General features: G+C 40.0%; 1 protein-coding gene across 2 annotated transcripts in view; it reads right to left on the bottom strand.

Moving 5' to 3' along the window:
• Positions 1 to 15,822, bottom strand: part of LOC137290543 (uncharacterized) — an 82,875-nt gene that overhangs the window by 28,436 nt on the left and 38,617 nt on the right. The window contains exon 1 of one of the 2 annotated variants that reach the window (XM_067821577.1): positions 1,490 to 1,809. The exons of the other annotated variant lie outside the window; for it this stretch is intronic. The gene's annotated coding sequence lies outside the window, so the exon portion shown is untranslated. Of the gene's footprint in view, positions 1 to 1,489; positions 1,810 to 15,822 lie in introns of those variants that run through there. 2 annotated transcript variants of the gene reach the window in all.

The following is a 15,822-nucleotide window of genomic DNA, read 5'->3' as shown; positions in this document are numbered from 1 at the left end:
GTCAATTTAAGAGACGAATACTGTTTATATCGCAATAAAATGCACAATATATTACAACAGACTCTCATATATCAAACCACCAATTAACCAGTAAAACCACGTCCCATATGACTTGTTTGAGTGACACTACAGACCCAGAGGTGAGTTCTGAGAGACATTTATTGCCGACAGCTTCTGAATTAATTAAGCACAAACGTTTTGGCGTTAACAGTGCTTTCCTGTTGGAAGCCCGTGAATCAATGTCACAAGGTTCAACTCCATGCATGGAAAGTGAGATAGTCAGATAACGAGTTATAGGCCGGGTTTAGCCATATTCCAGCAACATAAACACGAGGGACGCAGAAATAGGCTTCATACATTGTACCCATGAGGGGAATCGAACCCGGGTCTTCGGCTGTTATAGCGTACGCTTTAACCACTAGGCTACCACACTGCCCCCTTACATGGAAAGAACATCTCGTATAATGATGCACGGAAATGCAAACGTGATGTATCAACACGTTTTGCAATAGATGTTTTGTAGTGTCCAAACATCCAGAATAAACGGATTGTAGCTTGGAATCCCAGGTTGTATGTTTTGCGATTTGCCGCCATCAAACCTGTAAAATCCACGTAAAAGTATTACGTTTTCAACCCTACTTATGTTGGTCTTTACCACTACTTGGTGCAGCTAAAATCGTTAAATCAGCATAACTCGCATACTGCAGGAATTTCCTTTCAAAGTTGTATTTACAAGATGTCCGAGTTATTGTACGATTTCTAACCCAGCGACAGCCCTGGTAGCTCGACTTCTACCACCTGTGAAAATATTGATCGACTGAAATACAAACGCAATCAGCAACCCACATTCATCTACCACGAGAAATCGACGCCTGATCCCCGTGGTTTAAGATAGGGGATATGTAACACGTTGGTGTAATAAGCATTGTATGTATGCTAATGACAAGGCAAGCCTACTGGTTGGGTTATCATGGGCCCATTCAACACTGTGGCAACCGGTGAATGCTGCTGTTACTTAATACATACAGTCGGATGTAACTGTCACAACGCTGTCACAGAGACGTGTCACAGAGGACTATCTGTGATACTGTGATAGAGACATTGTTGTCTTTTTTGTGACGCCCTTCTTTGAAACATGACACTATTTTATCCCACCGGAATTTTTTTATTACATTAAAAAAGTTGACATTAAGTTTGGCTGTTCAGGATTATGCAACAGACACACGTGCATGACGGTTTCAATGACGAATGCATGTATATGAAGCATACACATATGTTAAAGGTCCCTCAGCATTATTTAACAGACAAAACACATTTTAAAATGTCACTTATAACAGAAGAAGTAAAAACGTCAGCATACTAAGAACTACTGTCTTCCTTAAGGGGTATATTTTATCTTCAACACGTGATTTGGTTTCATTCAAAACAGAGTTGATAATCATATTTGATTTAACATACATGTGAACTTCTGAAATTCTAAAATACTTACCAACAATTCATGTATATCCACAGAATATCCAGTCTATCAATACACAGTCCACTTTTCAGAACACGCTTAACAGTCCCGTGTTAAATCCACGACCGTCGAGTTGGTGTGATACGCTCGCTCTCTTGCTTCCTTGACTAAACTGCCACAGTTCTTAGCCCCACCTATACTCCCACTGTGATATGTCTGCCATTCAAAATCACCCACCCGATTCACCGAGGCATAAAATCCTTACCCTCGGGCAAACCAACTGAGGGGTGATAACTAACTGTAGCTCATTGCAGCTTTCACGTCTGCAAATAGCCAGCAGCGAAAATAGAATCCACGTGATTACTTCTCAAGCCAATCAGATTCGTTTGATGAAAACGAGGCGGGGCTTTCACGGATCAACGCTTCGGGACCTGAGTATTGTCGAACATTATCGTGAATTCATCGTTTCTGATTTTCTTAAAATATCCTCGATACGATTTTAGGCTTATGCAAACAGAATGTAAATATATTCAGAAATGTCTATTTTCACAGAACTGACAGCTTCAGAACGTCTCCAAATGACTGAGTTTACGTGTTGAAGTAACGAAGGGAAGTAACCGCTCTACGACTTAGTACTCGTACATGGCCTCTACAGCAGACAAGCTTCAAAGGACAGATTGTCCTGCATACCTATCGCAACCAGGCTTCAGACTGAACGTACTGATTTTTCTCTTCCATTACCTAGCCAAAGGGACGTTATTCGAACAGATAACCGACAAAACATTTCAACACAATATTTGTCGGAAAGTAAAGCGTGACTTTAACCCAGGGCCATATCAATGACTAATTTCACCGTGAATCAGAGCAAAATTAAAATGTTTATAAAAAACATATTTCACCTTAAGAAATGCATGATCCGCACACATCTCACGACTCGGTGGCAGGGTTCTGCTTGTCGTTGTGTTTTCGATGCATGTTAAGCAACTTTCCTAGAAAACATCAATCGCGTATTATATTTACAGGCCAGGAAACAACAAATTTGTTTAACTCAAAGATCCATTCTTTCCGCTTAAATTTGTGTTTCTGACGTTAATGTCAATCATTGAATTTGACTATAAATGACTTTGACGACTTTTCAGTCATTATCTAAACAGTCATGTCTAACAGCGAATTAACAATACATTGATCTGGTTAGTTATTAGTGAAAATCAAATTGACACTTCACATCTGTGAGAATATTCCATAAAACCTGTATTTTCCAGTTTTAACAAACTTTTTGAGAAGGTTTGTTCAGCGTTTGTTTCTTCTTAAATGACGGGGTTCGACAAGTGCGCTTACAATACCTAATGATGAAAAGTGAAGTAGACAAAAACACAGCGATGTAGATAACCGGATTGTGATATCGATAAAGAGAGTGTGTTAAACATTAACCTCACATCGGCGACAACACGACAAAAGATACGTTACCTCCTACCTTTATGAATTACTTTATAAAACCACCAAAGACATAGTCGAAGGTATTACAAGAAAGCTTAACATCACAGCTTTTTAATGACCATATGATTTCATATTGTTTATCAAGAAAATGCAGAAGAATGTTTCACACTCACTTGAATAGATTTTGATAAATTCATCAAGGAAGGAGGGTTAGTGTATATTGCGACTAAAATGGATCCAAAGATGTTGATACAACGTTTAGTGATAAAGACGGAAATAGTGACTATTATTATAACTATAAACAATGCTGAACATAATGCAAATAATAATAATGAATATAGTGAAAAACATGAAAAAAAATGAAATTGAACAGATTAGTTAACGAAGTCGCATGGCTGGTTCAGGTTAATTTGGGGGTTCTCGTAGTTAGGTTACAACGTTTTAGTAACAACTTTCAATCCTAGTCTTATTCTTATGCAATAAAGCGAACTCTTTTACAAACGAACATATAACCTTAAAAATCGGACAAAGCATCCAACACCCCTCGAGGCAACTTTGAAATCTACATGCATGTCAATATCACTTAACAGTCAATTACACCTGTCACCAAGGTCAATGACAATACAATACGCCGCCCACTCAAAACAATCAGAAATATTTACCTTGTATTTTATACCCCCGAGTAAGAAAATGAAACCTTATGTCAAATCCTTTGCCTAAAGAACTCAGAGGAACATTGAGAGCATCGTATGTTAATTTCATGGTTCATTAACACTGACGTTTTGTCCAGGTCAACAAATGTGTATTTCAAGTGCAATTTACCACCCATGTACATTTCAAGATTCCTGGATGTGTGTGTTTGCCAAGACAACAAAGGGACAATTGCAAGTTTGGTAGTGTTACGAGAAGCGTAATGAGGTCGCAAGTCTATTCTTATCTTACGCACCTGAGCTACTGGCCATGGAGGTATTAGACGGAGGTAAAAACGTTTACTTTGTAGGAGGTCCGGTGATGAAGTAGATGATTGTGGCATGTTTAGTCTCTTTGGATGGCGACATGTGTAGTAGAGGGATTTCATTACACTCATATCTTTGCAGTCTGAACCTGTTTTGCATGAGTGAGGTGGGGGTTGATTTTAAGCAACTTTAACAAGTACTCCTTCAAATGAATAACAAAATGTGGCTTTATGTCGGTTTTAAATTCGAAATATGTCACGACCAAGAAGCAAGATATGCTCTCAAAAAGAGTTATTTGTAATTTACATTTGAAGAAAATGGCAGATATATCCAAGTTAATCAATGTCGATATGAAGGCAATGACTGTTTTGAAAGTGCAACAAGACTGGTGTTTAACATGAAATTTGCATGTGTACGATTTTCGTACTACCCCCTCCCCCCACCCCTTCCCCCAACACTAAAACCAGCAACAACAACACCAACAGAACAACAACAACAAAAAAACAAAAAAACCAAAAAAAAAAAAAACAAAACAAAAAAAACAAACAAACAAAAAAACAACAACAAAACAAAACAAAACAAAAACAAAAAACCCCAAAACAAACAATAATAAAAACAGAAAAGACAACAACAAAACACACTAAAGTGTAGTGTAGAACTATATCCTTAGACACACAGTCTCAGTGAACGAATACAGACGCCCATCCAACCACTCTACGCCGCCAGCACATTGTGTTACCTCTGCTCCGTAAGCATTCTAACTTGTTACAGATGATACCACAAACAAATCTTTGAAACTCATATAGCAGCGATAACAATCCCCATTAACCAGTCTTAAATACATCTTACAATAACTGGGCATTTATTTCAACTATCGTTCCCGTCGTCCTCCCACCTACACCCCGACGGAAACACCCGTGTTAACGTGAAGTTAGTGAAATGCTTTGAACCTGACCTATGCAAAATGTACAATTATTAAAAAAACTCATAAAATTAATTGCCCATGTATTGCTGCATGACTCTGTCGTTGTCAGCTGGCTATAAATAGTATTCAATATATGGCTCTTTGATTGGCATTCCTATTCAGTATATGCCTATATGAACAGAAGTTTGTGCGAACTGAACATTGAGGGCGCGGCAGAACAGTTCGTTGTAGCAGAACAGTGACAATCTTGACGTGATGTTATTACTTGTTAGTTTTGTTGTTTACAGTCAACTTCTAGGGCGTTGTCATATCATACCAGCTGATATATTACAGATAATGATATACATGTACTCATGTACTCACTTTTGTCTCATTTAAGTAGTTGATCGAAATGCGATTGCGGTTGGGGTAACGAAGTTCAATCATTCACAAACCTGTATTTACCTGAACGAAACTGTCTAAACTGGTACTGCACTTTACATGGGAATAGTGATCTAGACGGTCGAAATTATGCGACGAAGAGTTGCGTCCCTCGGACAAGCGTGGATCCGATGATTGAGATCTTAATTGGCACTGGTGAAGATTCTTACTTTTCCCTTGCAATGCTTTTGCCCACGGTTTTGCTTCTGGCTTGCAACAACATGAACTTGACACGCTACTGAAAGTGTGAAATACCGTTCTTCGTAGATTTTACACATCATTTTGTTCATGATAAAGTTGGGACGGTGAAACTGGGGTACTGGGCGGATCGTTGTCACTCACTCACTAAAACACTCACTCAAGTACTCCCTTCCTTTTTCACTCACCAAACTAAAACACTCACTCAAGTACTCCCAAACGTTTTCACTCACACACACAAAACTGTTGAAGGTAGCTTAAAACGTACTCACTCACTCACTCACTCACTCACTTACTCACTCACTCACTCACTCGGCATCAAACTCCATCATATTTATGAAATTCTAGGCACTTACTCAGTTCACGTTTGAACAAATATATCACTGTACACAAATACCAATCGTCGGAACACTTCAGATGTAAAGTCCAACACAACTAGCACACGCGTACAACACATGTTTCTCGCCTGTTTCATTGTAAGTCATTATGAAACGTGGGGCTTTCTTTTGCCCGACAGTGTGGTATACACAAAACACAACAAGTACACTGTAAGATCGATGCTGGTCATCGGAACGGAATAGACATTAATCAGTACTTTCCTACGTCCCCATTTTTTCTGTAGATCAGTATCTACCAGACACAACATGTAGTGCAAACCTGCAGAAAGAGAGGAATTGTTCTCAGTTGTCAGTCAACCGACCGTGTCTATCAACAGACCAAGAAATTCAAATTATTTCACAGCATATTTTTGTACACTTTGCATATCCACGTCCATAATATGCACCGGATCAATAGAACATAATCAGTATTGTGCATATACATGTGTTAAAGGTAGCATGGTTACTTATGAATACAGCTAATTAACTATTTTAGCATATGAATAAGCAGAGCTAATATCCATGTACATTAACATGGACATTATTTTATGAAATATTACTACTATTATTTATGGTATTGACTTGGATTTTTCAAATATGGAAGTAAGTAGAAACTTTTTAGTGGTAAAAACGTAGTGATTCAGTATCACTAAAATATATTTAGATTATTCCTTTGCTGCGTGTCAAACAATTTGAAAAGATGTATTCCAAAATTTATAATATTACAAGAACATTTATTACGTGGACGCTGCTTTGTCAGAGTGAATCGACAAAATACACACTAAGGTTCACATGCTAAGGATCAAGTTCAGCTTTGTACTTAATTCCATAGTCGTGTACAAAGCATGCATGCTTAGGTTTCCACAGAACAAAGAGGTTATCTTGTAAACATGTTTAAAAAAGTGTTAATTTGTTTTTCCGCAGCCAACGACAGAGAACAAACATCTCAACGTCATCTTTTCAAAGTCAATGACCAGGATCGTGTTTTGGCATTTTCAATTAGGGAAATAAGCATGAAACTTCTGACTCATAGATACCTCATCACTGACAGACTCAACGACCAGTGAGCCCTTGTGACAATATTTCCTCACCCACCACGACTAATTAGGGTTCTTCCAACCTACCTGGCATGTCACCCACCCCAAACGTAATCCCAGACCCCTTAAGAAATTATTTGTCAACAATAATAACCTTTCACCTGGATAATAGCATGCTTTCTTTGCAAATCAACACCACGGAGTGTTCTGTATACCCTCAGGGGTCTGCCAAGTCCACAACCCACCACCCGTCCCCTAATTTCGTAACGCCGGATAACGTTTCCTGTTGACGGGTCAACGTCAAGGCGTTAGTAGGCTGGGCAGAAACTTAATTACGTACATTCACCGTTGTGGAGGAATGACTCTGAGCAAGTTTTTAGGTTAATACAATTTTGGGTGTGACAAAAAGAAGTTGCGAGGTTGATAGTATCTCGCGATGACACCGTGTCGACTGTGATTCAATTATCAGCTGAGAATCTGACTTTATAAAGGATAGCTGCGAGGGTAATAGTATTAAGATTGGATAACGAAACAGGCTTTGGCGACAATAGAGCAGTTAATGATATCGTGTCAGAGGCAGATTACTTCTTATTTGATAAAATCAAGCATCTGTTGGAGATAGTTGTCAGGAAAATGCGTTTTAGATCTGATAAGAGACCTATTGTGAAAACACACACGAGGCATATGGTGATGGGCTAAATCAGTTGTTGACAAGGCGCTCGACAGAATATAGCAGAAGTGTTTTCAGTACATAACTTTTATACGATACAGAAACATTCACACGTCTTTTATAATTAAAACAATGTTTTGGTGTTTAGTAAATATCAGTACCAGAGCCCCGAAAGAGTACATGTACTGTTTTCAGCGTCTTAGATTTCAGAGTATAGAACCACAGTTTAAGAAAAACTCGTACATTACGTTCATACATTACAATAACCCTTAAATGTTATGGGGTGTTTTTTTTTGTAGATTTCAGTACCGAGGCCAAAAGAGGTACAGTTTCCAGCATGTGTAATATCTGGGTATAGCATATGAATTATGTCCATAGTTATTCCATTTTATATTTACTTGTGTAGAGTCAATGAAACAATGATAAGTTTCATATCTCTGTTTAAGTTTCCTACTCGAAATGACCAAGTTATCTGAAAGAAAGTTTGTTAAGTCATCATTATCTTTTGTCTATCTCCTTTGATCAATGATATTCGGAAGAAAATTCAACAATTATTCCCAAAAAACAACCTCATTCGCCTACATCCCACCCACACCATCATGTGTACACAACTGCCCCTGGCACAACCCCAACCCTGCCTCACCCCACCATCAAATCTATCCCAGTCTGTCTCACAACAATCCTTACCCACACCATCTCCACCCACAACCCCAACCCTGCCTCACCCCACCATCAAATCTATCCCAGTCTGTCTCACAACAATCCTTACCCACACCATCTCCACCCACAACCCCAACCCTGCCTCACCCCACCATCAAATCTATTCCAGTCTGTCTCACAACAATCCTTACCCACACCATCCCCACCCACAACCCCAACCCTGCCTCACCCCACCATCAAATCTATCCCAGTCTGTCTCACAACAATCCTTACCCACACCATCTCCACCCACAACCCCAACCCTGCCTCACCCCACCATCAAATCTATCCCAGTCTGTCTCACAACAATCCTTACCCACACCATCTCCACCCACAACCCCAACCCTACCTCACCCCACCATCAAATCTGTGAACCCTCGCCACTACATCTAACCCGCTGTCACCTCCAGTATAATAATAACAACAATATGACTGTTGTCTATATACATACCTCGCCGTGTGAACGGTGAAATATTCAAATGTTCTAAGGCTAAATGAAAGAGTGACATGTTTCTCGGGCATCGGCGCGTCTCTTATATTTGTTCGCGTAACAGTTTTTATTGCCATTTAAAAAAAAATCATTTTGACTTGGCTGCGTCCCGATCATACATTTGTAAGAACGGGTGTGACTGAATCTACAGGTCATTAACACATGCTAAACGTCCCAAGCTGTATGTCTGAGAGAAACAAATACAATGTTTTTGTACTATCAAAAATATAAAAAAAGTCTGACCGCCTTCGTCACTTTTGAAAAAAGTGCCCGAGAAACATTTGTTTTTTTTTATGCAGCCTATATTGTATAGGTCTTTGACCTAATAAAAAATATCTCGTCTTGTCTTGACTGTGCACCACCAACATTACCAACACCACAACACTCGTGCTCCTCTTTGTATATGGCGATACTGTGACGTCTCAAGGTGTCTGTGTTCACGCCGGGTGTATTGAGACACCCCTACCCGCCATTCACCCCTCAACACCACCCAGACATGAGTAGTGTGGGTAAATGAGGGATACCTCAGAACACTGTTGTCAACTCCGGGTTATTTTCACATTAGTTACCTTGACATAAGATACGACAATGACAATGTATCGTTACACCATCACTAACTGGTAGGATGGAGTTTTTGCAGGTCACGTACAGGGATTTGTCTAACGATTATGGGTTTCAAAACGAAAAGCCTTGTAGCCTCCCGAGTCTGCCCTGGTTCTTCAAGACAGCGGGTAGCTGTGTCTGGGTAAGTGTCATAAAGATGTGTAGCGCCACAGGTAACCGTGCGCGGCAGTGAACGGGGTAGGGGGAACGTAGGAATGGGGGACGGGTGGCTGATGTTGAAGGGGTAGGGCGTTATTTTTATACTTGGCTCATATCACTGTTTGGCGTTAATAACTCCGATGGGACGTACAAACGTCACTCACAATTTCCAGAAAGTCCAAATTTTATTTAAAATCTTTGTTTATGTGTGGATTGTATTTAAATCTCAAATACCACATAACTGACCTAACTGCATAGCTGTTAGTTACATCAGTGTTTTAAGTGTCTTGATCAGTGATCATATACAGTTATTTTGTCTCTGGCTTGATATATAATTATACACCTCCATAAAAATATATTCTTTAACCTCAGATCTTATTGCAGCCTGCATCTCTTTGACTCGGGGGAAGGACAAAATCCCACGTGACAACATTTCTTAGGACAAAATCTCACACCAAAATGACCGACATAGGACAAGATCCCCTTTTAACATGTCGATCATTGCTACCCTCTTTCACCAGTTATATTAAGCATGTTTTCATGGCAAAAGCCAGTGAGATATGATTTCGTAGTGTTCCCAAATGGAAGTTCCGAAGACCAACCAAGGAAGAGTTAAAATAACATTACATGGATTTTATTTGGTGAAAATAATGCGGAGCAGTAGTATTTGGTCGTATAAATATCTATCTGAAAATAAACTGTAAGTCATTTTATCACACAGTTGAAATTTTGTCCGCAGCGTGCAGACATTGTGTCCTTAGGGATTTTTTCCGGGTTGGAGTTTGTTATACCCTCTCTGTCTGGTGTAATAAGAGAAGTATGTTTTACTAAACACTGCAGTTTGAAGATGGCTGTACCCTGCTGGGTTGCAGATTCCTGACATGCCGAACAGCCGTGTTAGTGACCCCAGGTGTTCACAGGGGGGTGAGGCAGTCTGGGGAATACCCCGCACCCCAGTGACGAATGTGTCACATCCCTGGCACCGAGCCTTCACGTAACCCGACCTGATGCATCATGGGTCACGCTTCCGTCTGTCGTAGCTGATGCCACTACTTTCATATCAGGTGAGTGAGTAAGTGGTTTTACGCCGATTGTAGCGATATTCCAGCAATATCACATTGTATTTATGTGGGGAATCGAACCCATTACTTCAGCGTGACGAGCGGGCTCTTCAACCATTAAGCTACCCTACCGCCCCGTATATACGGACACCTGTCTTTCGGTGCATACAGTCTATTTGACTACAAAGTGTCCTCGTGAATTGCTAAATACCTCAGTTCAGAAAGCTAATCACTAGATTTCATGACTCGCTCAGCAACGGGAATAGGCAAATGGATCTGATGCACGGGTACCACTGCTTTCTGCTGATGACGAAATGAAGTTTACTATAGAGGCAAAAGGTTGGTAATGAAGTGCAAGATTTCGTTCGCGCTGAGGAGGAAAGGGGGAGTCCGTGTTATTCCATCGATAGGTATATGAAAAGTGCCTCCAAAGCTTGTTACTTCCATCGACTCTTCCGCTATGATGCCACTGATGACAAAGCCACAGGTCATTCAGGATAGATTTTGAGATGCTCCCCTTCCCACCTGTTACTGGTTTGTTGGGGTACAGTTCCAAATTATTATACACGAGTTTTTTATACATGAATTGTGTTGTTTGTTTCTTCGACGTTACTCTCTTGCAACGTTAATGGGTTTGCATTTTTCTAAAACAGAAACCTGCAGATATAATCTGTTAGACATTTGAATCAGCAATATTTTCCTACCTCTACCAATATCTGTGGCTCAATACAAACATGTGTCATGGTAGATCTTTGAAGTGGATGAGATGTGAGCAGCGCATATGTACACACTGTAATAAACATGCTGCAAAACACGCCCCTTTTCCCGTGCAACAGGTGTCGAGGCAATCGTATCTATCCGCGTGCAGCCAGAACATGTCAATTTCAGAAATATACAAGCCGTCGGCACTCCTTGAAACGTTTGTCAAGCACAACTGCAGGTGTTGTTCGTGAATATGCGTGTTTGTGGGGCAATTTGCACCGACTTGCTTTCAGCATGCGTATATTTCAACTTGTCAAGTTGAGTGTAAACACGACCTACTATTTAACTTAGGTGATGTAAATTTAGGTTAAATGTTATATCACACGAATTGGTGGCACACGAATTCCTTTCACAACTGTTTCAGCATCATGTAATGAAAACTCGTTCTACTAGAAAGTATCACAATGTGAGCTTCCTGTAAGGAACGAATTGCACGTGACTCTCAATAAGTATGCACTGGTAAACTCCACGAATAGCATCCAATTTAAAATCGGCTATTTTTATTTCCGCTTTAAGTCAATGACAAGTTTGAAAGGATGGTTTAGATGCTGCTCTTTTTATTTCTGTTAAACCGAATAAATATTACTCGCTTGTCAATTAAGTCCTGAATAGGGGAACATGTTAAAACACATTCCAAAACGGCGGTTTTAATAACATATAATTGCCATTTTTAGATCATGCGCATAGGGATAATTCATGAATACATTTTCTGGTTGAATTCATAGTTAAATTGAAACACGATAATTTATATTTTAAAAATCACCATTTCCTCCATTTTTATAATAACTATTGAAATGATCACGTGGTTTGTATCAAGAATTTGATACATGAGTGAGCGAGATAGTTTAGCTTTTCACCGCTTTTAGCAATATTCCACTGATGACGGCATATGTACAACCCAGACATTCCATTAATCGCTGATCATGCTTTCGACCACTGGATTGTCTGGCCCAGACCCGATAATTTACAGCCCGTCGCCATATAGCTGGAATACTGAGGCGTTAAACAAGAAAGGAACCAATGATTTTTCCATTCTCACCATTGGTGAGATCAACATACCAACTGTGGCAAAAAAAGTTGGAAAAAACCCCGCTTGTCATCAAATATAGCTATTAAGAAACAACGTTTACATCTTGCACTCATGATACACAACGAACTCCAGATCAACCATATCTGGTTTTGAAAGGAACAACCATTTTGAGACAAAGAAGCAGTTTGAAATAGACAACCATTTTGAAATGGACAATCATTTTGATATAGACAACCATTCTACATTGCCTCAGTATGAAACAGCAAACCAGAGTGACACGACCTTGAACTTTATACATGTACTTCAAATTAAATAGACCCATTCACACTTTCTGAGTGAATTGCACAAGAAAGGTGCTGTTCTGACACCCCCACAATTCACGACCTCCAGTGCGGCGAATATGGCCACTACAGCCGGTTGTATGAAAACAGCGCCGGACAGATTATATGGGCAAAACCTTAGAGGTACACGGCGAGCAAATAGTGTATTGAGGAATATGGTGTCAGGACAAAAGCATTCGTCGGTTTGTGATATACTGTCACAAGTGCGCGGCCGGGTTAGTGAACGACTATGGGGATCTAGCGGGTGGGTATTCGCTTGGAAAACACATTTCCCTCTCCTTGAGAGAGTTTAGTTTTAGGCTGAACTGCATTGCCGGGAGACACCAGAGAAAAAAGTTGCAAGGATTGTAACCTTGTGATGAATCGAAGATTGGTCTTCGGCGTGACTATGAAACTAGCCATGATACATACGCTGATACAGTAGAACTTGTGGTGTGTCATTTCTGACGGTTGGACACCAACCTTTGTTCTGTAACACCTGGTGTCATCGCTGTTAGCGGTTCATAAGTGCATACCGTGACACAATCAGAATCGAAATGTTGACTTATAATTTACATTTCGTACGATTGCAAATGGTTTACTCGTTTTTCTATCAGTCAGTATCAGTGTGTATTATATTATGTACTTGCATATGATTTCATCGCCAACCAGCTTCACACATTGAGTTGTTTTGAAGCGAGTGAGTGAAGTATGGTTTTACACCGCTTTTAGTAATACCCCAGCAATGTTAAATCAGAAAGGCTCCACGCATTCTTCCTATCTGGGATTCGAACCTGGATCTCTGTCTTAGCGAAATAACACCTTAACCATAAGGCTAACACACCGTCCCTGGACTTATGAAATTGGAACTTACAAATCACGTGATCATAGAAATGACAATTTAGTCAAATTTCTCTCCCTTGTGATATTGAAGGAACATTGCTAAAATCCGAATCGAAACATCACATACTAGAAGACGGCTTTATTCATCTCATACGTGTACGGGTTATCAGGAAACTTGAATTCAATAAATCAAATCATGTACGTTTTTACGTTTTACCCTAAAGCGTTTTAAATACCACCCAAGACAGGTAACTCTTGACCTTTAGTTACTTTTGCATACCGCTAAAACAATAATATGGCTAATAGAGTTGTACGCTACAACATGTAGTTGGTGCACGTTGAGATAATGTCAATAAAGTGTTTCGGGTGACAGAATGTATTACCTTTAGATACGATAGCCATAATATTTCATGATTTGAAAGACACGCTCTAAATATGAAACGATTATTCTTCTCACACACAGTTGGGACCCTCACGAAAGTCTAAAGCCTCGCCCCGGTCTACCAAAGTCAGGATTAAGATGGGAAATTATACTGACAATGAAACGTTTTATGATGTATTTCGACACATGATTGCCAAGCGAGTCCCTATTCACACCTAACTGTATGTAATTTGTTGTCGGCAGGGGATTTCAGAGTTGATCCGGTACGTGCAAAGTGTAAATAGCATCGTATCTCAACCCGTTGCTCGGAACTTGACATCGGCCTTCGCTTAACTGTGTGATAGATTCTTAAAGTATTGCCGATGTTGGGCTCCTTAATTCCTGTCTAAATATTCATCCACGTGGATCTGTGATGATTGGAATCACTGAAAAACGACGAGAGGGCCCGTGTTTTCATGGGTGTGTAGGTTAGATTAGGGAGTGTATGTAACATTGCTTTATATAGATTGTTTGGTGAAGCTCCACTCAGTGGTTAGGCTTATTTGCTGGACTCCGAGTTAAAACATTCTGGTTGGACTCATTGGTGAGACAAATTGGTTAGACCTACTGGTTGGTGTGAAAACGCACTGGTTAGGCTTACTGGTTACACACCCTGTTAAAACTCAGGTTAGACACGTGTTAAAGCTGTCTGACTTGGCTCTGTTTCAAAACATTGGGGTCGGACGCATTGGTGATACAAACTGGTTAGTGTCGAAACACTCTGGTGTGGCTCACTGTTTACAAAAACTAGTTAAGACACTCTGGTTAGACTGGTTAGATCCCCTTGATAAGACTTTGCTTATCCTAGATGTTGAAGTCAGGTCGCTAGGAGAAAGCGCATACTACCCTAGGTCTACTCGACGAACGTGGTATTGCTCTTCTCATCATGCACAAACAACACGTGAAGATCCGGGTCAGAACTGGTATTCAGCAATCCATGCTTGTCATATGAGGCGGCCAAAGGGATTGAGTGGTCAGACTCGCCGACTTGGCTGACACATGTCATCGTATCCAAATGGCGCAGATCGGTGCTCATGCTGTTTGGATTGTCTGTCCAGAGCAGATAATTTACCGACCGCCGCCATATAGCTGGGATATTGCTGTGTGCGGCGTAAACCTACACTCACCCACCCGTGCTCAAACTGCACATTCATTGTTTGTATCTGGACATGCTCTACAGGTGTGTTTTTGTTAGACATTGTCCACCAAGCACACTTGCAATGATTTCTTAAATGAACATTATTGTCACACGTCATCATTCACAAGCTGACTATGAACACAGCTCTGCATAAACGTGTTTGCAGAAATATAAACACTGCTCTTTATGTCTAATCGTTTACCATATTCAGGACATTTAAGGAGAAATGATGAATTAAGCGTACAATGACTTTCATTCATAGTGTAACTGATAGATTCACGTGAAGATCCGTCCGATTGCAGCGATAAGTGGCTTTAGTTAGCCAAATGATGCTATTATTGTGAAATAACGACGATTATGAATATTTTCTAAAAACAGATCCTCATCCAAGGTAAATATCTTTTTATATTTACTTAAGCACACATTAGCGGTTGGAACAACTTCCTCCTAATGCATCCAGTATAACCTTTATTGGCAAATAATTCGTAAAATTACCGTAATCAATAAATGCCGTTGCAATCACAACAATAATCTTTCCACACAGTGTTCACGTTTGGCATTCTGTACAACAATACCACGTTATCGTCGCCAATCCCTATATAAAGACTTCTGATAATACAGACTTACCCCCATCCCGACTAAATAAATCTCTCAATACCTGTCAGGTAGAATCTGTGCAGTGAACATGCAGAGCTGTAATCAAATCGATTTTATGTCATATCACATTCTGCTGACGAGTACAGGTGATACTACACTGAATATTGCCAATTACCATCACTAAGTGCTATCGACACGCATGTATTGTTGTCAGTCACAATAA

This window comes from Haliotis asinina, chromosome 1, assembly GCF_037392515.1.
Source record: "Haliotis asinina isolate JCU_RB_2024 chromosome 1, JCU_Hal_asi_v2, whole genome shotgun sequence".
In the NCBI taxonomy this organism is placed as follows: domain Eukaryota; kingdom Metazoa; phylum Mollusca; class Gastropoda; order Lepetellida; family Haliotidae; genus Haliotis; species Haliotis asinina.
This window is presented reverse-complemented; position numbering and strand designations above follow the sequence as displayed.